Raw genomic sequence first — 26,489 nt, forward strand, 5'->3', positions numbered from 1 at the left:
GATTCTCATTGTAGGGAATTGTGATCATACACTTAATTATATTGGCGTTTAAAAGGAAGTAAGTTAGAGTAAAAGAGTCGCCAACAAATTTTAGGAACTTGTAAACCGTTCACATGGTGAAGGTTACACCCCTTCACGATCCATGAGATCGCAAACTTCATAGTGGTTTGGAACCATGACTGGATATTCGGGGATGAAGGTACATATCTAACTTAACAGAGATTGAACCTGCCCTAAATAGGCCTCTACTTTATTCTTCACATATTCACGTGCGCTTTCTGACTAACATACAATCATTAGAATAACCCTAAACATGTTTAATCTATGTTGATTGAACATTAATGCACAAACAAAACTATTATTGGCGATCACTTGAATTAAAATCATATTAGCCTAAACAAAATTATTAATTATCTTATTAAGCGTAATTACAAATACAAAAATCCCGTTAAACCTGCAAGAGAGGGCGTGATCAAGCAATAACAATAATAATATATCAAGCAACATAATAATAACAAATCATCATCATCATAAACTTAATCTCAACAAAGCATAATAATATTAGTAAGATCCTAGGCATGATACTAACAAGATTAATAACAAATCCTAACATGTCACTAAACATTAAAGATCAAATCTTTTAGCCCTAACATGATACTAACATGATAGAAGAAAATAGGAAGCAACCTAAGCGTGATACTAGGAAGCAATAAATAACATCCTAACATGATACTAGGAATTAAAATAATATATGCATGCTTCTAAAGAAATAGAGCAATAAAACAACTTACTTTGTTGCCTCGTACCTCTTTCTATCAAAACAATACACACATTAGTAACTTTAATAAAAATATTAAACCAAACAATTAATTTAAATAATTGAAATAGGGATTTGGGACCAAACCATCAGAAATAATCAACCTTTCACGTCTAGGGCGAGGCAAATTCGAGCTTGGCTAGTTATGTCTAGAACTCGTGAATGCGGTATTGTGTTTGTAAAAAGGCTAGGCTAGAAAGAGGGAAAAAGAATAAACTATTGTTTAAGAGATAAAAGAGAATTAGATGATTGTTAATGATTGTGAATGAATAAAAATGGGAAAATACGACCCTTACAAGGAAAAAGGTCCCGAAACGATCAGAAAAAGATCGAATTCCATTCGGAGTAAAACTGCTCCCATCGCAGCGCGACAGTGTCCATCGCGACGCGATGGTTCTATCGCGGCGCAATAGCTCCATTGCGACGCGATGGCTCTGTCGTTTCGCGATGGTTCACGCGCTAACTCAAAGCCGTACAGAGTCCTTAATCGAATTAAATTAGACTAATTAACGTCCGTACTTATCTTTTAAAATCAGATTTAATTCTTTTAAAAACACTTGTTTTATTCCAAATAAAACTCTTTACTTTTCTAAAAGATATAATTACTAATTCTAATTCCACTAGAATTTAAGATAACCTTCTAGATTATTCTAGAAAATTAAAATCAATCCTAATGACTTTAGGAATATTAATCAATGGGCCCTCCACTTGATCATTGGGCTCAATTTAGTATTTTGGCCATAACTTCCTCATTATTCATCAGAATTGGGCTTATAATATATCGTTGGAAAGCTCTTTTCGAGCCCAATCCAACTACACTATTATAGGACCCTTATCATGGACCATTCTAAACTGAACTGGACATTTTCTATAAATAGAGTAAGAAAAGAAATATTTTTGAAAACAGAAAGAAGTATTTTTATTAAAACGACCGCATCACAAGACTTTTCACATTTCACCTTGTTCGATAATCAAATGACATGAAAGATATTCATCACCGAGTTTGGTTTTTGGGGAGACACAATCAGGTGTCTACAAAAGCCCCCACTTTGACTGAATTTGGAGAAACATAAGTTTTGAAAACAAAAGTCAAAGTAACGATAGGGACGGAGAATGATTCAGAACGTTTTGCGATCCTAAATCATTCTTGTAATGCCGATACCTGTAAACTAGCGTTAGTTAAACAGATAAAAAAGTTAGAAATGCGTATCTTGCACCGTCGAGCACATGTCTCTAGAGTAATCGCATTTTGTTGTATTTGTTATGACGACTTCCACAGTGCCTCGTGAACATCATCTGAAGGTAACAGTACCTCGATATCTTCATTTTTTTGTGACAATCCTCCACAGCACCTCGGGAACATCATCGAAGGTGACTGTACCTTGTCATCTCTAGGGTTGTGGCAGTACCTTGCCGCTATAAAGAATCTCCTCTCTGCTTCGAGACATCGTCGAAGACCGCTGCTTGTAGCCATCTTCAATTCTGTTATGACAATCTTCCTAGGAAGATTATCGAAGACCATCGCTTGTTGATCCTCTGTTCGCTAGTGCTTCACTGATATATTTTGCTGTGATTGCTTGCTGTACCAGTACCTCGGCGCATTTTGTAATGAGCCAGTACTTTGGCTTTTGTGCTTGCTTGTGAACCAATACCTCGGTGTTGATGAGCCAATACTTAGGCGCTTTAAGTAAAGTGAGATGATCATCATCAGGCCGATCACTCACCGCGATTGTAATCGAGCCGACTACTAATCATGTCAATTTGCTTATAGGGGCTAACTGGTGTACCAAGAAACCCTTTTTGCTGAACAAGGACCACATAACCATTTATGGGGCCTAAGGGTTGCATCGCTGAGGAAAGGAGAGCCAACACACGCTGCCACGTGTCATTGCGACGTGCCAGGTTTGTCGAGGCGCGATGGAGTCGCATTTCCAGAATAAAACCCCTTTCTTCCTCATTTCGTCGCTGCTGCTTTCTTTTTGCTCGGTTTTCACTCAAACCTTCGCCTTGGTTGTTCTTGCTCGTTTCTCAACCAAATTCGCTCAAATTTGTTGCAAATCGAAGCCATCAATCTCTAGTTTGCCAATCTATGTAAGTTTTGCTCAAACTCCTCTCGATTTGGAAGAATTTCATGTGTTTTATTTTTGCGAATTTTTGAAAAATTCAAAACTTCTTTTGCTTATTTTGCTTTGTTCGTCAAATTTCTTGCCATTAAATTTCTTGTTTATGCTTGTATATCACCTTAGGAGTGTTTTGAGACTTGTTTGACTGAATTTGGTGAAGAAACGAACGTTTTGCCATTGTTAGGCTCTTTGAGTTCGTGAGAACAATGTGACTTGTTCTTCATGTTTCTGCTAACTATTCATACTCAATTTGTCACAATATTTGTCATAGTATTGCAAGAAATTGTTTGATTGCTTGAGAATGTTATTTTTGCTCAAATAAAAAACATGCTCTGTTTTAGTACTACTGTAGGCGTCATTCGAAGTGCCCCTACGTTAAGCATGTGGTGAATATGCTTGACACTCATAGGAAGTAGGAATTGACATATACGATTAGGGACAAGGAAAGTAGAGAGCCGCCAACAAGTTTTTAAGGAACTTGTAAACCGTTCACGGATCATAAAAGGCAACCACGATTAAGGGACAACCAAATGCAACAACGATTGACTCGTGAAGGTTACACCCAATTCATAATCCATGAGATTACTAACTCCATATGGTTCGGAACCACGAAAGGAGGATCGGGGATGATGATACGAAGTGATTCATTGAGTCACATTCGCCTGTATTGGCCTTTACTCGATTCTTATAGTGAAAAGTGATTCCTGCGATCTCAAAGACATGCAAACAAAGATTCAATTTGATCCAAACTATTATTATGCTAAATTGGTTGAATATTAATGCAACATATAATTCTAAAATATTGTGATCAATTGATTTAATAACAAGATTAAAAAGGAACCTAAACCGGTCGTCCAAATTATCTTATTAAGCGTGATTTTCAATTACATATGCCCTTTAAACATGCAATATGGTAATCAATAATAATAGAATCAACATTAATATTGGAAGCAATTTAACAATAATAACGTTAGTCAAATCAAATAATAACAAACCCTAATCATGATACTAGCAATATAAAAATAAGTAATTAAATTAATTAATTACTCACATTACGCGCGTTCCTTAAAATTGCTACATCATGAATAAATTGTTAGTAACTTCAATAAAAATATTAATCAAATGGAAATTAAATTAAATAAATGTAGAGTTTATTTGGTCCAAACCCTCAGTTAATTCTACCTTTTTATGCCTTGGTTTAAGGACATAACCTCAGGTCAAGTATGGATTCCTTGGAGTGCTTAAGGGAAGAATGATGTAATTAGAAATATAGGTTTAAGGCTTAGAATATGAGAGAGAGAGAAGAGAATAATTTCTAGTGTAGAAGAGAGGAGGAAAGAATGATTTTGGTGTAGAGAGAGAGAGAGAGAGAGAATGATTTTTGGTGCCCCGAACTGCAGAAATGAGGGGGTATTTATAGGGAAAATGAGTAGAGGGAATACACGGAATCCTAAAAAGATAAAACCCTAAAAATAAATGCCGCGACAAGTCAGCATATTGCCGCGACACGGCACAATATGCGATGACACGGGAGAATTTAGTGTGATGCGGGAAAGCTGCAGCCCTAAAAAGGATAAAACGCGTTCAGTTATACACGGAGAAAACACGGGAAAATCCCGTGACACGGCAGAAAATGCCGTGACGCGGCAAAGTCCACCGTGGCGCGGCATGTGGCGCCGTGTCACGACGTTTTATTTTTTTGAAGTGCGGTGGAAAATACACAAAAAAGGCACCGTGATACGGTGTAGAATACCGTGTCACGGCAATATGCACCGTGTCACGGTAATATGCACCGTGCCACGTCAGCCTTTGTCACGTCGCGGCATTTTAGCTGCTGCGCTGTAATTCCAGTTTTTTACGTGTTTTTAAAATTACGATAACTTTTGATCCGTAACTCAGAATAAGGCATATAATATATCATTGGAAATCTTATCAAGTCTACTTTCCAACCCAATTAGAAAAAGGGAAAATTCATTTGTATATTTTAAGATATGGCCGTTTTAGTTAAAGAGTGTCGGTTTTGGGCCGAGTTTAGTATTTTGCTCATATCTTCTTCGTTTTAAATCGGAATTGGGCTTATGATATATTGTTGGAAATATTATTTCAAGGACTATCCAAAAAATTAATAATTAGATCAAAATTATAGGGTCACAAAATCAGTTTCTCTCGGTTTTGTGATGTGGACACGAAAAGTGGAAAGTAAGTTATGGTTTAGGGAAATGAGCTAGAAATTGAGTTGGTTTATGAAATGTATTAGGAATGAATATGGATTTAAGCACTCCAAAGGTTAAATACTCAATCCGACCAATAATGGCAGTGAAAGGTTGCTCATCATCGGGTTTGGTTTTGGGGAGACATTTTTAGGTGTCTACAGAAGCCCCCACTTTGACTGAGTTTGTAGAAATGTCAGTTTCGAAAACGATAGTCAAAGTAGTTGATAGGGACGGAGAATTATTTTAGACGTTCTGGGATCCTAAATCACTCTTTATACGCCGATACCTGCAGAAAAATGTTAATTCCACAGATAAAAGGGTAAAGGGATAGAATGCTTATCTGACACCAATGTATCAGTGGCAAATATGTTCGATAGTATCTGACACCAGTGTATCGGTGACAAATGAGTTTGGTAGCTTTCTATGCTTGAAGAAATCCACCGGATGATGTTTGTTGAGATACTTTCCATGCTTGAGGAAAGTCGACAGATGATTTTGGAAGGTTTCTATGCTTGAAGAAATCCACCTTATGACACTTTCCATGCTTGAGGAAAGTTGACAGATGATTTTGGCAGGTTTCTATGCTTGAAGAAATCCACCGGATAATACTTTCCATGCTTGAGGAAAGTCAATAGATACTATAATCGTTGACTTCTTCGCCTTTAGAGGTGGCAACGACCGATAATTTTCCATGCTTGAGGAAAAACTTGTCTGATGAGATTGCAAGTCTCTATGTATCGAGAACCTTGCGCCGTGAATCGTCTTTGCTTGGGAGATGATCACTAAAATGATGATGGTTCGATTGTCCCCAAATGTGGGCTGTAAATGGTTCACTTGTCCCCGAACGTGGGCTGTAGATGGTTCGCTTGTCCCTGAACGTGGCTGTAGATGGTTTGCTTATCCCCGAACGTGGGCTGTAAATGGTTCGCTTGTCCCCGAACGTGGGCTGTAAATGAGACCTGCAAAATGAAATTTGCCAAGGGACTCTCATATACTGTGATTGACTTGACCAACTGACTTGACCAAGCTTGACTTGACACGACACGACATGTGTATGAGTATAAGTATGATTTGAGTGTATGAGCAGACACAAGCAATCGACAATGCAAAAATTTTCCGTCATTTTTGTCATGAGTGGAGGGTACCGACTTTCTCCCGAAAAAGAAAGACGTGAAAAAAAGTTTTGTTTTTGACTTTTCCTCGATGAAAAAAATTTTGAAAAAGTTTTTGAACTTCCTCAAAAGAAAATACATGAAAAAGGGAAGAAGTTTTGAACTTCCTCGTTGAGCAAGACGAAATGAATTTTATGGATTAAATTGCTTGTCTTGACAATAATGTATGCATGATGCATGTTCTTAGGCCAAGAGGCTAAAGACAATTACATCATGTGACACGATAGATGAATGAACTTAGGTCATGGAGCTAAGCATCATATATGGTGTAAAGAAACGATCTTAAACGTCACTTAGGTCTAAGCACGTATATAAATGAAGTGATTATTGTATAATGAACATTGCTTAGGGCAAGGAGCTAAGCACGATATGCTTTGTATAATTACAAATAATTGATATATAAATGTTGCTCAGCACATTATGCGATGAGTGAAACAATGAATATTGCTCAGGTCAGGAAGCTAAGCAAGTATATAATGTTTCTTCTAATGAATGTTGTCTTGAAAGATGATGAAGCATGCACGGTAGGGAAACAAGATTTCATGATAAAGAGTTCCTAAGGGAAAGATGATATGGCTATGTATGCGTGAGTGATGTGTGTGAGAGTGTCACTAAGGTGAGGTTGCAAAGGCTATGATGATGGAAAGAGATGTGAGAAAAGTTGAGATTGTGACCCTTTAGGCTAGGTAGGTTAAATGATGTGGATTCAAGCCCCCAAGTCTAGATCTAGATGAATAGGGTCATAGGGATAAGCATTAGATATTCTTTGACTCGATCATGCATATGAATGTGGCCGCACCTCAATGTGAGGTTGCCTACGTATTCATTAGGAATCAGGCCGAATGTAGCTTTAACCGAACTTTGCACAAGTGTATGTACACCTCAAAGAGGTCTTTCAAGGGTTGTAATGTGGTTAAGCTGAAGGTTTAAGGAAGAAAGGGGTAAAAGGCTCAAGACTCGAGCGAAGCCCCCAAGATATGCAATTGTGTATTTGAAAATTTGGACTTCGCAAGTTTTATTTTTCATATAGTTTTCTTATTTGAAATTCTTTTCTTTTTTTTTCATTCTTTTGAATCAATGTAGGCAATCTCAGATCATGCGGTCCATCACTCACTTAGAATTCATGTTTCTCAGGCACGATATCAAGCACTTGATGAGAGACGCAATTTGAGACGTGTTCATATCGAAGACATTGGAACACTTGCCTTTAGACATTGTTTTTTATTTACTTATTCTTTTTTTTTATTTAAACTTGCTTTCTGAATGTTACACAAATTGCACACCTTCCCATCCCAGGGTTAGGTGAATGTGGGTTGACCAAATGAAGGCCAAGTTAGACGAGGCTAAAAATGGTTTGTGTCAAGAAATGGAGTGTATGTTTGAATGGTTAGTGGAAAAAACGGGTTGCAAAGGTGCCTCAAATTATTGGTGTACCTTGTGTTCGGTTCGGAAATTGATTTTTTTATTTTTTTTATTTTTTTTTTTTTTGTGAAAATGATCGAGATGTAAAGAATACCCAATTTATTGATGAAAATGGTGAATAAGCTAACAAAATTATCAAATTACAGAAAGGGAAATCTATGCTAGACTTGAATTGGGGAAAGGGAAACTAATAAAAAGACGAAATCATGAAATCTTGTGCGAAGGGCTCGACGTGCGCCTTGTCTTCATTGTTGCTTGTTACTTCTTACATGGAGGGACGGGAAGTTTTTTGGCATCTACTAAATCTTGAATGACGTCCTTCAACTTCCAGCATTGTTCAGTAGAGTGACCCTTTCCTTGATGGTAATTGCAATGGGAATTGGGATTCCATTTGACGCTCCTTTCTTCAGGTTTTGGCTCTGGAAATGGCCCAATAGGTGTGATCAATCCTTGACCATAAAGGTGATCAAAGGCCGCATCATAAGTCATTCGTAAAGGAGTGTAAGTTCTCCTTTTCTTGGGCAATGGAGCATCAAGATCTAACACTTCATTGAGATCAACTTGGCTTATATTGTGGGTAGTATTTTCGTGCTTAGAAGACGAAGAAGAAGGAAGGTCGTTCTTCTTGTTTTTCCAAGTGTTATTATTGTTACTACCAACAGTCTTTATTAGTTCATCCTCGATATTGATGCCGATGTCGTATACAGCTTCGAAAGTGTTTAGTGGAAGAAATTTGAGATGTTCCCTATACTTGTGAGTTAGATTTTGGATGAGGAGGCGAACCATCTCTCTTTCTTTGGGAGGATCTACCAAGAGTGAAGCCGTTTCCCTCTACCTGTTCAGATAAGCGGTGAAGCCTTCATTCTGTTTCTGTTTGAAAATGGAGAGTTCACGTTCAGAAGTTTTGGTTTGAATTTACACTTGTAACGATTCATGAAACTGTCGGCGACATCTTGCCAAGTCGCAGTACGCTTGGCATCTAGGCAATAAAACCATTGTTGGCAAGCATGCTCTAAGGAGAGAGGGAACATCGTAGGGAAGAGTTGACTTTTTAAATTAAATTGACTTTTTTTACATTGAATTATTTATTAAAGCAATGAAAACGACTTGAATTAATTTTGCAAATTGTTCGAGTACGAAAGTTGAAAATTTCCCGAAATTTGCCTAGATTGACGAAAACGAACTAGCGCCGAAATTTTGGATTCATCGCGGTGCGACAAACCTGTCGTAGCGCGATGGCTTAGTTGCCGTGCGACAGATTCTGTCGCGGCGCGCTGGACTGGAATTCTGTGCGTCGTTGACGTGCTGATGAAGGAGTGCGAGGTTTGTAAAATTTAATGTGGCCGCACCCTGTAAAGGGTTGCCTATGTATCCTTTTCTTAGGAATCAGGCCAAACGTAGCTCTCTTAAGTATGTTACTCAAGTTATCATGGGTAGAATTTCTTAAGTTGGTCGAGGTTCGTTATATTTGAGAATTCATTACCACCCATATCAGTTAATTTTGCAGCACCTTCTGATAGGATAGTTTTGACGATATATGGTCCGGACCAGTTAGGCCTAAATTTGCCTCTTGGGTCTGGAACATTTTTCCTTAATGCTTTTAACACCAAGTCTCCTACTTTGATGTTTCTTGTCTTGACCTTTTTATTAAAATGTCTAGCCATGCGAGTTTGGTAGTATTGAGTATGATGTAGAGCTTCTATTCGTTTTTCATTAAGTAGAATTAGCTCTTGTCCATTCGACTTCATCGACTTTACTCTCCAACGCGATGCGTAGGGAAGGTATTTCTAATTCCACAAGTTGTACGACATCCATTCCATAGACTAAGGAAAATGGCGTATTTCCAGTGGATGAACAAATTGACGTACGATAACCCCAAAGAGCGAAATGGAGTTTGTCAGGCCAATCCTTGTAGTTTTCTGTCATTTTTTCGATGATAGTCTTTAAATTCTTATTGGCTGCCTCTATTGCGCTATTTGCTTGAGGCGTGTATGGGGAAGAGTGATGATGTTGAATGCCGTATTTTTGAAGCAATTCTTCACATTTCTCTTGAAAGTGAGTTCCACTGTCACTTATCATTTCATGTGGGACTCCATATCGACATATAATGTTCCTTTCGATGAAGAATGCTACATGTTTTGCAGTGAGTTTTGCATATGACGCTGCTTCAACCCATTTTGTGAAGTAATCAATTGCTACAAGGATGTATTCATGGCCTCCTGTCACAGGAGGAGTGATTTTTCCAATAATGTCTATACCCCATGTTGAGAATAGCTATGGTGATGTGTAGGTATAAAGAAGTGATGGAGGAACATGTTGCAAGTTAGCGTATATTTGGCATTTAGGGCATCTTTTTACATATTAAATGCATGAGTTTTATACGTAGTATTTGATAACTTTGTACCGTATTTTACATTTTTACTATTTCTTTCTTTTACTTAAATTTGACTCCGTACTAACCACTAACAATTTCAAGCAAATATTATTCCCTTATTAGTTTGCCTTATACAAAATTTTACCGTTAGTGAATTACGTTCAAATTTTCATTCAAGATTCAACCATACTGCTCTTTAAGTGATTTTTCCAATAATCTCTATTCATGGTAGTCTAATAGTATCCTTGTCGCATTACTTTTTGGGCTAGCATTTTGCCATTCATATGAGTTCCACATGCTCCTTCGTCAATTATCCTCATTGCCCTTTGGGATTCTTTTTTAACTACACATAAGAAAACTCGACCTTTAGGTACCCTTTTATGAAGCTCATCGTTTATGAGTACATATTGGGAAGCCAAAAGCCTTAGTGCTCATTTCGCTCTTTTATCAGGTGGAGTGGATATTCTCCTTTGGTGACACAATTGAGGATGTTAGTATACCAAGGTTCTTCCTCCTCTTCATGTTCTCGAATTACTTCATCGTCTTCTATGGCTTGGATGTAAGCCGGTTTATGCCTTTTTTCTATTATTAAAGGCATTTGCTCAATATCCTTAGGAATTCTAACCATTGAGGCTAGTCTTGCCAAGGCATCAGCAAATTGATTTTCCTCTCTTGGTAGATATGTGTATTCTGAAGGATTTATGTCTTCGTCGTGTGCAATTACTAGATATATAAATGGATCAAATTATGGAGATAATTAAGTTCGTGCATTTGGGTCGTCGTTTTATCATAGCTAGAGGTACTAACGATCTTTGGGCTAGTAAAATAGCCCAAAGCCCAATTGGACGGATCCTATAAGGTCACACAAGGGGTCTAGATCGGGCACGAGAGGACAAGGCTCATGATGGGCCTCATCCTCTAGTATGGCTGGCCACATGGAGTGGATTGAAGGGTTTTGGGCTTCCTAACCCTAGTCTAATTATAATATGATTATAAATAGACTAGGTGCCTAGGGTTTTCTAAGTAGTATGCAATTAACTGATCAGTGAGATCAAACCCTAATTAGCAAACACGAGACCAACCCCTCTCATACTCCTCTCTATCTCACGGCTCTCTCCTCCTCCCTTGGCGCCAGTGTGGTGGTTCGTGGTGGTGGTGGATCTTGGTGGTCGGCTTAGTCCATTAAAGGTGGTGATCGCGGTTTTCCTCAATTACTCGACCAATCTAGTATTGGTGGACGGCTCGTTCGAAGCTCGTGGACTAAGTAGAGGAGCAACGCTTGGGGCTCTATTCTCTCCCTGATTTGTCAATCATTTGCTACGTGGAATTCACGCTTCAAAGGTATGATTATATGTCTTGTGTGTTATGCATGTGTTCTTGGGATTAGGTAATTTTATGAATATGATTCATGATTTTCCGCTGCGTAGTACCTATAAACTCCTACAGTGGTATTAGTTAGCCTCTTGCATGAACGCGCTTGATCATATTAATACGATTAATTTGAAGTCCATGTTAATTTTATAATCAATTAAGAGGGAGAAAATAATTTAATTATGGTTCAATTATTATATTTAATGTGATTAAACTTTTGGAATTGATTAAATGTGATTTAATCATGCTCAAAATAGCCATGAAGAAGACCGAATTAAGCCCTAAAGTTTTCGAAATTTTCGAACCCTAGAACCCTAGTTTCGAATTTTCGAAATACCCTAACCCTAATTCGAATTTTTCTAAAATTCATAGCTTAAAATATGATTTTGGTGCTTGATTTTTTATTTAATACGATTTGTTCTATGATTCATAATTTTAATCGGATTGATTTATGCATAAAAATGTTTTGTGTATGATCATCGATTTAATTTTAAGAGTTAGAATTAAATTGGGATTAATTTTATGATGAACCCTAATTTTAATATTGAATGATGATTTAATTTTAATTTTGGATTGATTTGATTTAATTTTTATAAAAGTTATTTTAATTAAATTAAAAACCAAAAAAAAAAAAACTGTTTTAAGGCCGGCAGCCGCGGCTGGGTGGCGCAGCCACAGCGGCTGCCGACCTAGTGTTGGTCCAAGAGGGAGGGGAAGGGGAGGGCGGCGGTCTTGGTGGCTGGGGCAGCAGTTGTGCAAGCGTTGCACGCTGCTGCCGTGGCTGCCACTACTATTGGTTGCTGCTGCCTTGCGGCAGTGGCTGCTGCAAAGCAACCAGCCACCATGGCTAGCTCCGGCTAGCCAACCACGGTGGCCAGCAGTCGTACAGTATGGCTTTTTTCAAAAAAAAAATTAAAATTATTTTATTTTAAAAATATTTCAAGATAAATATGATTTATTTTGGGATAAAATAAAATATTTTGAAAATATGATCTTTTATTTTGGATAAAATCTTTTATTTTAGGATAAAATCAAATCTTGCAAAAGTTGTTATATTTGATATTATCCATATTTAAAGTTGTTAAATTAGTAATTATACATGATTAAAGTGGTTAATTTTGGATAAGATTGATTAGGATATTCTGAGCATATTCTAAAAGGATAATTGATTTAAATAATGTGATTATCCCATAATTAGATTAGGATAATTGATTTTAAACTTATTTGACTGGATAGTAACTAGGATAGAATCTCCTAAAGTTGTTAGGATAATCATGGAAGATTAAATATGATTTATCTTTCTAGATTAAAATAAGATTTGATTCTATCTCATGCCTAAATTAAAATATATGATATTTTATGATTGGTCATGAATAATATGCGATATTATCTAATTATGATTTAAAATATATGATATTTTAGGAAATGCTTTGCCTTAATTATGAACCATTCGATGTTGTAGTTTAGACAAGCATGTTGAGTGATTTATTATATGGCACTTTTATAATATATGATATTATGTTGCTATATATAGACTAGTATGACCCATAGATTCTAAAATACGATCTGCGCATCGTGATGTATTTTTGTAATCTAAAATAAGGTCTGCGTACCGTTAAGTATTTTTGTAACTTTTATTTAAAGTTAATAGATTAGTTATTTAAATAGTGTTAGTCCATAGAAGCTCATGAAGTAAAGGCCCAAAGGAGCAAGGTGGATGGAGATCCATGAAGATTCAAGTGGGAGCTTTTCATTTCAAGTTTTCTTAGGACTAAGGGGCCATACTATGTCGTGTTTTATTGCATTAGTAGATTATGCATGATTAGATTTTATTTATGTTGATTGATGATGCGCTAGAGTTCACTATATAATCACAACATAAATGAATCTAGGTCCCAGTAATATTGAGATTGCTTTTCCAATTAGATACCCAACAATCCTTCGATCGTGAGTGATGGGTCGGCCTCAGCAGAGTGTCATTTGTTATCTTGGGTAATTTGGGGCAGATCACGTTCTACATATTTAATTGGTTATGCTCAACAAGGTTACCTAAAGTGTTTAGAACCTTGAAGCAAAGGGTAATAATTAAGCATGTGATGGTTAATTATTCAACCAAGAGTTACAAGAGTTGTAATCAGTAAAGAGTTTACTCACCTTGAAAATGTAATGCTTAATGGTAGGGCCTCAGTCCGGTTAACTATTACACAAATAAAGGATCTTGGAATCACTTAAAATTCAATTGGGATCAATTAATATTGAATAAAGTGCTTTAAAGTTACCTAATTAATTCGTTTATGGTACTTTAATGTTAAATTAAACATAATTATTAAACTTTGCCTTATTTTGACATAGATGGGTAGCCATAATCACAATGACAACAATATTTACAATCTTCGACCATTCCTTGAGAAGGATCAGTTGACAGGAGAAAACTTTTCCACTTGGGAAAGAATGCTAAGGCTCGTTTTGAAATCTGAAGGTAGAGAGGATGTCATTGACACCCCATTGCCAAGACCTCTGCCGGAAATTGCAACTACGGCAAAAGTCAAGAGGCACAAGGAAGCTCATGACAGAGCTGTGCCTATCACTTGCTTGATGATTGCTACCATGGAACCTAGTCTTCAAAAGCGTTTTGAGGATCAAGATGCGTACACAATCATGCAAGAACTCAAAGCTTTGTTTAAGAAACAAGTTAGAGTCGAAAGGTACGAGCTCCATAGTGAGATTCTGGATTGTAGGATGGAGAAGGGTGCCACAGTTCATGATCATGTTTTCAAAATGATCGGCCTTATTTAAAGTATGGAGAAACTGGGGCACCCATATAGTGATGAGATGGCAACAGAAATCATTCTCCACTCACTTCCAGAAAGTTTTAACCAGTTTATCATGAACTTTAACATGACTGCGACTGTAAAGACTATGAATCAATTACATGCAATGCTGGTTAGTGTTGAAAAGCAAATCCCTAAGGAACCTAAGAAGGAAGTTCTTATGATTCAAAAGGGAAAGGGGTTCAAGAAAAAGGGGCAAAAGGCTAGTGCCAAGAGCAAGGGCAAGCAAGTTGCCAAGGCTCCTGAGAAGCCTAAGGCGAATCCAAAACCCAAAGCTGCAAGTGAAAGTGAATGCTTTTACTGCAAGAAGAAGGGGCATTGGAAACGCAATTGCCAGAAATACCTTGACTTCCTCAAAAGGAATGGAGCATCAACCTCAGGTATTATGTTATAAACATTTTAACTTTCACTTAGGTATGTGATACCAAGTTGCAGTGCTTAACATTATTAATGTTGTGCAGAAGCTGCAAACAAGTGAGGCTAGCATGGAAATGGAGCTTGAAGGTGCACTAGAAGTGTTCGAGTGGCCAGAGATAGCTTCATAGTTTTAATTTCTGAATTTTATGATGACTTTAGAACAATTTCCAGTTTTGATGAGACAATTTTCAGTGTTAGTTTGACTACTGATTCATTTTTTACTTGGCTTGGACAAGTGTTGATCCATGACCAAGGTAATAAATTGTTTTCATTTTGCTAGATATGAGTTATTTTGCTTTATGACATTGATATAAGTAGATCACAAAAGCAATTTTAGATGATTAAAGTAAACTTACTTATAATAAAGTAAGATTAAGTCACATAAACCATTTTGCACATCCAAAGTTATATTGGGTGGACTCTTATTCTTATATGATTATGAATCACTTGAGAATTAGAAGTCATGCTTGATAAGGTAAGATGACCAAGTTGCCTTTTAGTTGAAAGGATAAAGGAGCTAAAATGACCTTTTGGAACTCATACATATGATGTGTGTGGACCATAAGTTCAAGAATTAGCAAAGAGGTTTAACTATTTCATTGCTTTTACTAACAATTTAAGTAAATATATCGATAATTACTTAATGAAGTAAAGCTTGGAATCATTGAAAAGTTCAAGAATTCCAAAATGAAATGTAAAATCAGTTTAAGATAAGCAATTTAACACCACAATATGATTGTTCTGATAAATATTTAACTCAAAAAGTAAATGATCATCTAAAGGGAATTGTTGAATTAGTTCAAAATCCAGAAACATTACATTTAAAGTGTATGTAGAAAGAAGGAATCAAACTTTGCTTGCCATGGTTCGATCCTAGATTAGCTTTAATGATTTACAAGTATCGTTTGAGGATATGCATTTACAACAACAATTGCAAATATACTAAACAGGAAACTTAACCAAAGCAGTAGAAAAGATGTCATAAGAGTTATGATTTGGAAATGTTCCAAAAATTATCTTTTCTAAACAGGATTAAGGTTTATGAAGTCGATGTAAAATGTTTACAAAGATGACATAATGCACCCTAAATCAGACAAATAGTTCTTCATGGGTTTTCTCATGGAAACTAAGAGGTATTATTCCTACAATCGCGTAGAAACAAAGTGTTTGTTGCTCGTGATAGTGTCTTTATAGAAAGAAATCTCTTCCTACAAAGCCAAGTGGGAGTAAAATTAGATCTTGATAAGATTCGAGACGAGCAACAAATGGATGTGGATAACACTATATCAGAGACGAAGGCATATGAAATCAGTTAATTTGATAAACCATGTGTCGAAGCAAGCTAATTCCACTAGTGAGGCTTCTATCGTCCCAACTTGAATGAAAGGCTTCAAAGAGTTGAAGAGAATAATTCTATTGTTGCTCATACCTATCGTAGGTTACTTGGGATCAAAACAAACGGTTTGTTGAAATACTGAGAAAAGGTGGATTCTAAAATTTTCCTATTGGAATGGTTTGAACCTACAACCTACAAGAAAGCTTTGGATAAGTGCCAACTCAAGAAATGGCTTAAGGCCATGAGATCCAGAATGGACTCCATGTCTATGAAGATGTGTTAGTCCATGATAGTCTTACAAATAGGGTCAAACCTATTAGTTGCGTAAGCCTATTCGGATTCTTCTAGTGATTGCTGATTTCGATTACGAAGTTTAGAAATGAAGAACAAAATCATCTTCATGAAATGTTCTTGATGGATGGTATGTATATGATACAACCTAAGAATTTTGAAATCCAGAATTCACAGAAAGTTTTGCAAACTTCAGAAATTCATTTAATGGATTGAAGTAAGCATAAGGGAGTTGAAACATTTGTTTCGATTAGGCAATCAAACAGTTTGATTTCCTCAAAGAACGAAAAAGGAATCTTGTAGAGACAAGAAGTTTAGTGGGAGAAATTGGTCTTCTTGGTCATGTATGTAGATGACATACATTTCATATGAAATGACGTATCAATGCTTGAATAAGTCAAGTAGTGGTTAGAGAGTTGTTTCAATATGAAAGACTTAGAGATGTTGAGTACATATTGGGAATCATGATCCATGAAGTGAATCTTGAAGAATGATTGGAATGAATCAAGAGACTTATGTTAATAAGGTTCTTGACAAGTTCATGAAGCAAGACTCTAAGAGAGGATATCTTCCCATGTTTCATGGTAGTACGCTCTGTAAAACTCAGTGCTTTCAAAAGCTAATAGAGTTGAGTTGTATAGATAATGTATCTTATGCTCTTGCAAAAGGGTCCATTATATGTGCCATGATATGTACAAAGCAAGATGTTACATATAACTTGTGCATGTGTAGCAAGTTTTAAGTAAATTCAGAATAAGCATACTGAAAGTTGCAAAGAGCAAATCTTTGAGTACTTGAGAAGGATTAAAGGAATTTTTCTAGCTAATGATGTTAAAAGTGAATAAGTTGTCAAAAGGTTATACGGACGCAAGTTTCCAAACAGGCAAGATGACTTTAGATGGTGATCTAAATGCATGTTTATGTCTGTATGAAGAAGGACAGTAAGCTTGAAAGAGTTCAAAGCAGAATACTGTTGCATACTCATTGTCAGAATATGTGTTTTAGCTACAGTAAGAGTAGTTAAGGAGGAAGTTTGGATCAAACTGTCTTGTGACTAAAAGGACACCTTTGCCAAAACAAAGGAGTCAAGGTCATATCACAAATCCAAACAAATAGATATGAGATATCACCTCATTTATGAGATCAATGACAAGCGGAATGTTGTGATCTGCAAAGTTTTATTATGAGTGAGAAATCACTAAACTCCTTCCATAGACTAAGATATGAGAGTCATATTAAAGACTTGGATTGAAGCAAGTTATGTAATTCAAGTTGTATATGTTTTGAGAAAACATATTACATAAGGAATGCATATACTTGCAGAATTATGTTTAAAATAGAAATTTCATTTCTCTTATTTAATTATGATTTAGAAATTAAATAAAATGTCCAAAATAATTATGGATTGATGGGCTCATCAGGTTAGTTTATTTAAATGACCTGGTGAATGAAACCCCACAGGTGATCAAAATTCATATATTATTTAAGTTCCTAGTTCGAAATCATTAAAGTGGACATAAATGATTTCAATAAATGGACTAGCATGAAAGATTCATTGGATAGCGCAGTTTCATGGGCTATAGGGGCATAGAGATGCTCGGTCAATCACTTGGATATGCATGAATGATGCATGATCGAACTATTGACCTACTTTGAAGTTCAAGTATAGAGCTTCCGGATATATTAGTGGATTCCTTTGACATGAGTGGAACATTGATTTCATTCAATGGATGTCTTAATTGTGGTACATTCAAACGTCTTCATGTAAGTGGAGATTATAAAGGGGGTTTCTCGGTTATTTCAAAAGTTGAGTGGGAGCTTTGGTTGTCACAAGATTGGATTGAGTCTACCTATTAAATTAGGGAATGTGTCATGGCCGCTTGAAGAGGGAGAATTCAGAAAATACGTGGCCGCATTCAAATGCATTACTCAGTAATCATTTGGTTTTGTAATTCTAACTCAGATTTCAAGAAACGATTTGTAGATTAATATGATCTCGACATGTGATGCAATCATATTATCAAATCGACACATATTGACTTAAGGAATTTGAATATTGCACACTTGTCTCAGACAAGTGGGAGATTGAAGGATTTATGTCTTCGTCGTGTGCAATTACTAGATATATAAATGGATCAAATTATGGAGATAATTAAGTTCGTGCATTTGGGTCGTCAATTTATCAGAGTTAGAGGTACTAACGATCTTTGGGCTAGTAAAATAGCACAAAGCCCAATTGGACGGATCCTATAAGGTCACACAAAGGGTCTAGATTGGGCACGAGAGGACAAGGCTCATGATGGGCCTCATCCTCTAGTATGGCCGGCCACATGGAGTGGATTGAAGGGTTTTGGGTTAAAGAAGAGTCTCCGAATATTCGAAGTTTCTTCACTCCTAATGCTAAAGCTGTTTCGAGGCCTACCACACATGCTTCATATTCCGCAGCATTGTTGGTAACGTCGAAATCTAACTTTATGGAGATTGGGACGTGTTCTTCTTTAGGTGATACTAATAATACTCCTACGCCACACCTTTTTTGGTTTGAGGCTCCGTTGAAGTATAATATCCAAGTATCATCTTCCGTACCATCAAGTCTTCGTCTGGAAAATCATTCTCCTGTATTGGTGTCGAATCTTCTAGTATGGCCGGCCACATGGAGTGGATTGAAGGGTTTTGGGTTTCCTAATCCTAGTCTAATTATAATATGATTATAAATAGACTAGGTGCTTAGGGTTTGCTAAGTAGTATGAAATTAACTGATCAGTGAGATCAAACCCTAATTAGCAAACACGAGACCAACCCCTCTCATACTCCTCTCTATCTCACGGCTCTCTCCTCCTCCCTTGGCGCCAGTGTGGTGGTGGATTGTGGTGGTCGGCTTAGTCCATTAAAGGTGGTGATCGCGGTTTTCCTCAATCACTCGATCAATCTAGTATTGGTGGACGGCTTGTTCGAAGCTCGTGGACTAAGTAGAGGAGCAACCCTTGGGGCTCTATTCTCTCCCTGATTTGTCAATCATTTGCTACGTGGAATTCACGCTTTAAAGGTATGATTATGTGTCTTGTGCGTTATGCATGTGTTCTTGGGATTAGGTACTTTTATGAATATGATTCATGATTTTCCGCTGCGTAGTACCTATAAACTCCTACATATTCTACCTTGTCGAGTTGATCGGTAAGAGTTTCCAGGTATATTTGATAAAGAGCTAAGCTTTCACTCCTTACTTTCCATCTTTTGGAAATCTAATTGATGATTAAAGAAGAGTCTCCGAATATTCGAAGTTTCTTCACTCCTAATGCTAAAGCTGTTTCGAGGCCTACCACACATGCTTCATATTCCGCAGCATTGTTGGTAACGTCGAAATCTAACTTTATGGAGATTGGGACGTGTTCTTCTTTAGGTGATACTAATAATACTCCTACGCCACAACCTTTTTGGTTTGAGGCTCCGTTGAAGTATAATGTCCAAGTATCATCTTCCGTAACCATCAAGTCTTCGTCTGGAAAATCATTCTCCTGTATTGGTGTCGAATCTTCTATTGGAAAATCTGCTAAGAAGTCTGAGACCACTGATCCTTTAATAGCCTTTTGAGGCATGAATCTTACATCGTATTGTGCTAAGTTTACTATCCATCTTGATATTCGTCCATTAAGTGTAGATTTCTCGAAGAGATATTTAAGTGGGTCCATTTGAGATACTACATAAACTGTATGAACAAGCATGTAATGTCTTAACTTAGTTGTGGCCCACACTAGTACGAGGCACAATTTCTCAAGTGGTGTGTAGCGTACTTCATACTCGAGCATCTTTTTACTTAAGTAATAGATGTCGTTCTCTTTACCTTCTACTTCTTATGCAAGCATAGCTCCCATTGTTTCTTTAGTGACTGTTAGATACAATCGAAGAGGGATTCCTGAAAGCACTGGTGCTAACACAGGAGGATTAGCGAGATATGCTTTGGTCTTTTCAAAGGCTTTTTGACACTTATCGTCCCATATTACTAGCACATTCTTTTTAAGCTTCTTGAAAATTGGTTCACATATTGTGGTTAACTTGGATATGAACCTACTTATTTATTGCAACCGGCCAATAAATCCCCGAATTTGCTTCTCAGTTTTGGGCTGCAGCATTGACATGATTGCTTTGATCTTAGTTGGGTCTATCTCTATTCCTCTAGAGCTAATGACATAGCCTAAGAGTTTCCCTGAGGTGACTCCAAAAGCACGTACACTTGGCTGGGTATAGCCTCATGTTGTATTTCCTTAGTCTTTCGAAGAATTTCCTTAAGGCTACTTGGTGTCCTGGACGGTCTTTTGATTTTACAATTATATCATCCACATAAACCTCGACTTCTTTATGCATCATGTCGTGGAGTAAGGCAGTCGCTGCTCTTTGGTAAGTGGCACCCGCGTTTTTCAACCCGAATGGCATTACCGTGTAACAGTAAGTGCCCCAAGGTGTTATAAATGTAGTCTTTTCCATGTCTTCTTCAGCTATGAGGATTTGGTTGTACCCTGTGTACCCATCCATAAACGAGAGAAGTGCATGATTTACCGTGTTATCTACTAAAATGTCGATATGTGGTAAAGGGAAGTCGTCCTTTGGACTTGCCTTATTTAGATCTCTGTAGTCGACACACATTCTTACCCTTCCGTCTTTCTTAGGAACTGGCACCACATTTGCGACCCATTCGGGGTATTTGGATACCCTTATAAAACCTGCAGTTATTTGTTTTTGAACTTCTTCTTTTATTTTAAGAGCTACGTCGGGTTTCATTCGACATAACTTTTGTTTTACAGGTTTCATTCCTAGAATTAAGGGTATGGTGTGTTGAGCTATCTCTCTATTTATCCCTGGCATATCTTCGTATGACCAAGCAAATACATCAATAAATTCTTTTAGTAGATTAATTAAACCGGTCATTTCTTCTTTATTGAGGGTTAGACCAATTTTAACTTCTCTTTTAATGGTTGGATCTTTTGAGATATCAACCGTTTCATTGTCTTCAATTACTGGTGTCTTGTTTTCAAGTGTTTCCATTCCCTTAATTATTTCTTTATCACTTTCATTGTTAGTTAAGAAATGCTCGTCATCTTGAGTAAGGGAATGACACGAGGAGTAAGCGAAAGAAGACATGTTATTGAATTCGGAAATCATTACATCAAATAAGGAAATGTCTGTTGGGACTTGACATCTAAATATTCTAGGAGTAGATTTTGAAGTAGAAGGGAGAGAAGGAGATGCTACTATAGGAGGTTTAGAGGACTCGACTACAGAAGACTTGAATTTAGACTCAGACTCAGACTTAGACTCAGATGATTCAGAGTCGTCGAACATTGATCCTTGTCCTGTTGTAATGGAGATCTTTCTTCCACTTGGTGTAGTCACCTTCATAGTCTTTCTCCATCCTTGCACTAATCCTTCTGCCGGAGTAATGAGCTTTGTGGGATCAAAGTCTTCGCTTTGCAAAGCCGTTTGGATAAGCGCAGAATTATCGTTGATACGCTTAGGCTCATTTTTCTCGTAGCCAAAGAGTAATCCCATGACATTAAAGTCAAAACATGGGGGTGCTTTCTCTTTGTGAATAAGGATTAGAATCTCATCTAAGAAATTGCAATCCAAGAAGATCTCGAATCCTGGTTGTCTTATCCCATCTTTGACGAAGGGCTTAGGAAATTCGTAACATGGATAGTCCTCACCCTCTATTATGAATTGACCGTTTAGAGTGAGAGGATATTGGTCCATTGGGATTACTTTCTTTTGAATACGAGCATTCCTCCGTGCATTAATCTTTTCCCGGGCTTTCTTATAATCTTTCGGAGTCGGTTTGAAACCAAGTCCAAAAGTACCTAATTTAGGAAGGCCAGGAGATCTCATTTGTGTTGCTACTCCCTTCTTCTTTCCTAGAGTCATTCCAGGAAAGTGTCCTTACTTTCGGAGTATACCATTAACTATCATGTTTGAATGGAGGTCGTAGTGAAGAGGGGTCTTCTCATCTTCGTCGATAAAAGAGACCTCTTTAGTATTAAAGCCCCATAAATCTTCATTATTCTCGTCATGTTCCACATTTATGAGGGGTTTGTCAATCGCCTTGATCCTCATTGGGGAAGCATTGATTGTGACGGGAATTCCTCCAACTATAGCCTTTACATGTTGATGAAGGGACGAAGGGACGACATTAAGGTCATGGAGCCAAGGGCGTCCCAATAACAAGTTGAAAGAAGCTTCTATGTCTACTACTTGGAATGTGGGAGCATGTTTAATAACTCCTGCCGTGACATTCATCGTTATAGTTCCAAGAGCTTGGCGACGAGTGTTGTCATAAGCTCTTATGCCTTGCGTAGATGGAGATAAGTTTTCATCTCTTATTCCTAGCATCCTCGCAGTTCAAAGTGGGCAAACATTGATCGCTGACCCATCATCTACAAGAGTCATTGGGACATTCATCCTCTTGTTGATTACTGTGAGGTTTAAGGCTTTATTGTGTTTATCACTTTCCAGAGGTAAATCCTTGTCAGAAAAGGTGATTAAATTAATGGGACTAGGGAGATCACTCGTGAGGAAGTTAGCCAACCCCTCAGGAGTTGTTTTTGAGTCTATTCCTACTTTAGCCAAAGCATCCATTACCGCGACTCTATGTTCACGGGATGTGGCTAGTAATTTCTATACGTTCATCTCAACCTTAGTCTTCTTAAGTTCTTTGACAACATCATTAACTTCTATGATTGGTATGGGAACTTGCTGAGTAGTAGGAATGGGTTGCATTGTGACAGGTGATGGGATGAAGAACGGTAGGTCGTTGGGCTACCACCCCACCCAATCAAACAAAATTTGTAACTCAACAAACCCCTATTAAGTGTAGTGGTAAGTCAAGGTCGAACCTAAGGGAATGGAGGTCAAATGCACAATGTCTAAGTCAAGCTATTCCGAAGTCAAATAAAGGGGTTTATGAAGGAAACTAGAGCTAGAGCTAAATGATGCAAGAACTTGTATGAAATCAATCTAAAAGACACTAGGGCAATGGATCCACATGTAATTGTTATGGAAAATGGTAATTTGGGAGGTCAAACCGACTAAGTCAAGTGATATGAAGGAAGATCAATCATGTATCCAAAAGAGCATACCAAGTTAGTTCACCTAGAGGTCTAACTAGCGTCAACTACGCTAAACACTACCTAGGGAACGTCACAAAGCACCTCAATCGTGAAATTGCAAGTTACTAATCAATGGTCCGTATCATAGCAAGCTCACAATGCAATCTAGTGCAATAATCAAAGATGGCCAAACTTCAATCAATCACACACATGCACATGAATTATCAACCAAATTTAATCATATCATCAACTCCATCAATTATCCCCAAATTACTCTAATCCATCACTCAAACATGCTTCACCATTTCCCTAGCTAGAAACTACTCACTAGCCATGGAAATCAAGATCAAAACTACACTAATCATCAATTTCATCATCAACATAATTGAAATCAAAGATCAAATCAACAATCAATCAAAAAATCAATAAAACTTCAATCAATCATCAAACAAACTTCAATCAATCAACAATAACATGGAAAACAAATGAAATCAACTAGAATCAAACTTGTATTGAAATCAAGAAGAAGATCCTTACAAAACTTTGATCTAAAGATCAATTACAATGAAGAATTCTTGAACAATCACCAAAAACCATGAGTTTCTCTCTCTTCAATCCTTGAGTTTCTCTCTCTAAAATTCTAATCATAAACTAACTATATGAAATCCAATCTCCCAAAAAACTCTCTCAAAAATAGAAAGAAATAACTATATATACAAAGAGGAGGTCGGAATTGACGCCCAAAAATAGACCCACGTCGGTGCGGGCGCTTGGAGGAGAGAGAGTGGCGCGCACGGGAACACAACCAGATTGGTGCGCCCGCACGCACCAGGTGTGCGGCCGCACCCGACCAATGTGCGGCCGCACACTCCCTGGGTGCGCCCGCACCTAGCTGGGTCTTTCCCCCTTCTTCTCTTTGTCCTAGCTCAAGTGGTGCACACATCCTAGATGATGATGATGGAGGACAAGGTAGGCAGAAACTTTCTTGAATTTCTTGAAGAGTATAAGCCATGAGAAAGGCATATACAAGGCCTTGAAGCATGCCCCTTGGATCCACCTTAGACTTGAAACTTCTTGCACAAGCTTTAGGCATGAAAACAATGAAAGATCATAGAGAGGAAGCTCGGGAATTCTTGGACAATCAATCACCACCTACAAACAAATGATAAAAAGCAAGTAAAAGAGAAAAATAACAAGTAAACTAGAAAATGCATAAAATAGAGAAACTAACTACAAAAAGCACAAAATGAAGAAAACTAGAATAAAACTAAGGAAAACTAAAGAAAAGAGTAATAAAATGAAATAGAATTCATCCAAAAAGGGACCAAATGAGTGCCATAAATGTCACTCATCAACAGGAGGTTGCATTCTCCCTGATCTTGTAAGGACGTCGATTGGAGAATCCTCTTCATCCCAAATGTCATCAACCGGATATATTGAGGAAAGTGGAGTGTCTTTTATATCTTTGAGGCAAACATCCTCATCATCACTGTCCCACACTCCATTAACCAATTCTGAAAATACCTCATTATCTGGTCGAATTTATACAAATTTCTCATTGTCAATTAATCCTTGGACTAAGTCCTTGAATTTTAAACAGTGTTCTATGGTATGTCCTCCTGATTGATGATAGGGACAGTAGAACCTATCTGTCCTTTTGAGTGATTCAAAAGGTCTTGGCTCGAGAGGTTTAATCTTCCCATTCTCGAAGAGCCTTTGAAACATATTTGCATAAGTGGTCCCAATAGATGTATATGACTTGTTACTCCTATTGGGTGTTCCGACTACTTTGAGAGAGAAGGGTTTTTTTTCGGTAGTCTTAGTGGGTGTCATCTTTTCGGTCATGCGTCTTTTCTCCATCTCTTTTGCTTCTTGGAAAGCATGGTGAAGTTGGGCCATCGCTGCCCTTTTTTGGGTCATTGTTGCCCTCATTGTGTTTATAAGCACCCATGTATCTTATTTAGAAGTTGGTTCCTTATTTGGAGGAAAATCACTCATGGCATCGAAGAAAATGTCCTCCTCTTCCTCACTGGCATGAGTTTCTTTGAGTGGTTTGATGAGAAGTGATAGGTCAGCGTGACCTTCCTCATCAGAAATGGCCAAGGAATCTGAAAGTGGAGCATTATTGATGCTTGGCTTCTTGCTTGCAGGAGGTAATGGAAGTTTATTACTATCTATTAGATCCTAAATTGCCTCCTTTAACTTCCAGCAGTTTTCAGTAGGGTGACCCCTGCCTTGATGATATTTGCAATGTGCATTGGGATTCCAACTAGCCGTCCTCCAACTGGTGGATCTCCAAATGGTCCAATAGGAGTTATGAGACCTTTTGCATGAAGACGATCAAATGCCGTGTCATAACTCATGCCAATAGGTGTGTAATTTTTCCTAAATGACTTCTTTTGTCCTTGATTATTCATAGCTAAGACCTCATCAGATTAAAGGTGCTAACATTGTTTGAGTGGGTAGTTTTGGAAGAAGAAGGATTGTCATTCTTCTTTCCTTTCCAGCCACTATTGGAAGTGTTAACAGCTTTTTGTTTTGCAAGGTCGTCCTCAATGTTGATTCCTATGTCATAGACGGCCTTGAAAGTACTCAAATTGCTTTGGTATTTGAGATGCTTGGAGTACTTTTCTTGGAGGTTCTTGATGAACATCCTTATAGATTCTTTTTCAGTGGGAACCTCAACCATTTTGGCAGAAGTTTGCCTCCACTTATTAAATAAGGAGGTGAATCCCTCATTCTCTTTCTGCTTCAACATCTCAAGTTCTCTATGGTCAGTTTCAACTTGAATGTTGCATTTATATCTACCTATGAAAGCGTTTGTTATTGAATCCCAAGAAGAGATCTTCTCTTTATCAAGCAAAAAGAACCATTGTTGACAAACGGTTTCTAAAGACAGTGAAAATAGTGAATGAAAAACCTTCTTATCAATCCCCTTAATATTCATTATTGTTTCAAAAGCTCTTAAGTGGAAGTATGGATTGTCAGTTGGCTTGAATCTAGGGATGTCATTGTAACACCCCAATAA

This window comes from Chenopodium album, chromosome 15 (assembly GCF_948465745.1).
Source record: "Chenopodium album chromosome 15, dcCheAlbu1.1, whole genome shotgun sequence".
Lineage (NCBI taxonomy): Eukaryota > Viridiplantae > Streptophyta > Magnoliopsida > Caryophyllales > Amaranthaceae > Chenopodium > Chenopodium album.